The 3149-nt window shown below is 46.0% G+C and overlaps 1 protein-coding gene across 1 annotated transcript in view; it reads right to left on the bottom strand.

Moving 5' to 3' along the window:
• The window catches only part of onecut2 (one cut homeobox 2), a 40884-nt gene that overhangs the window by 3869 nt on the left and 33866 nt on the right, over window positions 1-3149 (bottom strand). The gene's annotated exons all lie outside the window — the stretch shown is intronic.

Below are 3149 nucleotides of genomic sequence, written 5' to 3'. Positions count from 1 at the left end.
GAGGAAGAGGAGGAGGAGGAGGAGGAGGAAGAGGAAGAGGAAGAGGAGGAGGAGGAGGAGGAGGAGGAGGAGGAGGATCAGCTGTTTGTTGATCTGAATTAAGTATTCAGTCGAGCTCAGCTGATCGATACTAATCAGGTTAAAGACTCAATTCTCCAACAACTGTTATGTAAGAAGCTCCCCTCGCTGTGAACACACACACACACACACACACACACACACACACACACACACACCGTTTAGCGACCCGACTGATCGACCAGATTCCATCTTTTTCTTAAAGACAAACAAAAAAACAGAAATCTGTCCTTTAACCCCGGGTCGTTCTGTCGGAACGTTCTGCGGGTCGAGGTTCTTCCTCCTCGGTTCTCCAGGAGGAAGAACCTCTCCTCAGCCAGGTGGCGCTGTCCGTCAGGTTTGGACTCCTCCTGATCTCCGCTGTCAGTCAGAATCTGCTTCTTTTTATTTTATTTTATTTTTTTCTCCGTTCCGCCGATTTAGTTCTGGTGTCGGAACCAGTTCAGCCGTCGGCCATGTTGGCTCCCAGAGTCCAAAGAGTCGCAGCGTTTCTGTTTGTTGACTCAGAGATCCTGGACTTTGGCCGCTCCGCAAGCCGACACGTTTTAATCGGACTTCTTTAGAACCAGAACCAGACGAGTTCGGCTTTGACCTCAAAAAACTGACTTTTCTCCCGAAACGTTAAAAATAAAAACACTAAAAGCCGAACGCTCCTCAAAGGGATGCTTGTCGCCCGCCGCCTAAATACCCAAAAACAGAATATGTGACGAACTGATTCAGTTGGAGCCATTTTTGTCTTTGCTGAGGCGGCCATCTTGACTCAGGTTATCCAATGAAGCTCTGATTATTGATTCCACCCCTCCCCCCCTTTACTCCCACCACCTCTGTAATCTGTAACCAACAACAGATGAATCTAATCTGGGTTTGCTCCTCGGACCGAGAGCAGGAAGGTCTGATTAAGTCAGCCCGGGTTGTTGTTGTTGTTGTTTACTCGGCCGTCTGTTTGTCAAAGATTTCTGTTCAAATCCCAAAGAAAAGTTTAAAACCTTTCAGCTCCTTCTTTAAATTTACGTCTGACAGAAATTCCAAACCAGCAAACTTTCTGCTTCCAAATAAGAAAGTTTGTTCCAGTTTTTAGTTTAAATAAAATGTTTCTGTTTTCGTTTCTGAGCCTTTTTAGTTTTATTTATTTTGAATTTTGAATTAAATAAGTCACGAACGAAAGTCTCAGGAGGAAATTACAGGACGCTCTTCTTCTTCTTCGTCCTCCTCCTCGTCGTCACCAGGAGCCGATCATCCGCCTCCACCAGAACCCTGACCGGTCCGGCTTGTTTCGACCCATGATGGCCGCCACAGCTAATCGACTGACCCGGTCAGTTTTCCAGCTTCGGCTTTGAATGCTAACCGCTAACGCTAAAAGTTTAGCTTCTTGTTGTTTAAAAGGATGGCGGGCGACATGCATTCCTTTGCTGACCATTAAATGCAGAACCTGTGGATGACTACAAGGGGCAGGTGCGACGCTGATCGATGACTACGAGGAGCAGGTGCGACGCTGATCGATGACTACGAGGAGCAGGTGCGACTCTGATCGATGAATACGAGGAGCAGGTGCGACTCTGATCGATGAATACGAGGAGCAGGTGTGACGCTGATCAATGACTACGAGGAGCAGGTGCGACGAACCATTGAGAGAAACAGAACGACTCAAATCAACGGAATAAAGAGCCGTAAAAACTCAGGATTCTGACCACTATTAGCTCAAATTAATTAAGATCGCCACAGAAATGACAACGAAAAAAAAAACAAGATGGCTGCTGCAGCCAGTCGACCTCAGCGAACACAAAAATGTCTCCGACTCGGTCAGCTTTACAGACACGGAGCTACAACGTGGCGTGGGAGAAGCTGAGAGTCGTCCCCACCACAGGCTGTGACATCAGCTGTTTACAGGGGGGAGGGGTCTCCAAGCAGTGGTCCGCGGTGCAGATTTGGACCCAAATTATGTTTAATCTGGACTTAAAGGGACATTCCAGCCATTTCTGAAGTGGGAATCTGGGGAAAAGTTCCCGGGACGGCCTCGGATCGGAGAAACGCTTGAATTCTTACCGGCTAGTCAGCGGTCCGTTTAATTTTACATGAAATTCTTTACGTAGAAATCTAATTAGCAGCAGCAGCTAGCTGTAGCACTTCTGGTGCAAAGACTGTAAATAACGGTGATTAAGTAAATAACCTTCAAACGGCAGCATTTATATGAAATATCGTGAAACTTTGAAGGCTGGAGTTGTTTGTAGGCAGCAGGAACAGACTGACGAGCTAACGGCTAGTCAGAGCTCCACACACACACACACACACACTGTTTGTGTCTCAGTTGTGTTTTTGCCAATAACTGATTGATGCCAGCAGCTGTTTCTGTTTTTAACGTTTCGTCCTGAAACAAGTTAAATTATCGACACAAACATTTCGTTTTTAAGTGTTTATCTCCCCGTTTACGTCGACGTTTTCCCCCCGATTTAACTCGAAGGAGGGACTCTCTCTTCCGCCGTGCGTTCGGAGACGAGCGGCGCGGCAGGACTGGAGTTCATTATTAAAAGTTCAGAGAGGAAGTGAGTGAGTCAGAGAGCTCCGGTTTCAGTTTACAGATGGAGGCAGAGGAGCTCAGGTCAGTCATTACCGACTGTTTTCATCCTCGCCACAAAGATAGATTACAGCTTCTGCACGGATCAGCCCACCGCCTCCGCCGCAATGTACGGCGAAAAGAACACAACAAAGTCGAGTCAAACCGGCTGCAAAAACTGAGAAATAAGAGGCTGATTGTCTGCAGCTCATATATCAGTCCCTCCAGGATTTGGCGACGCATTTTTTGTAATTGTTGCAGCTAAAATGCCTGATTTCGCGGGCATTTTCCTAAAAGTTGCCATTTTTTTTACTAAAATCAATAAACAACCATAACTTTTACTATATAAACCAAAAATCCTTCCTAGTTTTGTAAGATAATTCCCAACAAACATTGACATTCTCAAAAGGTGCTTTATTTGAGAACTTTGACAGCTTCTAAACTGACATTCATGAGCATTTCTGGATTGTCCCTGGTCTGCAGCTCTCCTCACATGTTTTGCAGACACAAAGTGTTTGTC

This window comes from Kryptolebias marmoratus, linkage group LG14 (genome assembly GCF_001649575.2).
Source record: "Kryptolebias marmoratus isolate JLee-2015 linkage group LG14, ASM164957v2, whole genome shotgun sequence".
In the NCBI taxonomy this organism is placed as follows: domain Eukaryota; kingdom Metazoa; phylum Chordata; class Actinopteri; order Cyprinodontiformes; family Rivulidae; genus Kryptolebias; species Kryptolebias marmoratus.
The sequence above is the reverse complement of the archived record's forward strand: the minus strand, read 5'-3'. Positions and strand labels throughout refer to the sequence as shown.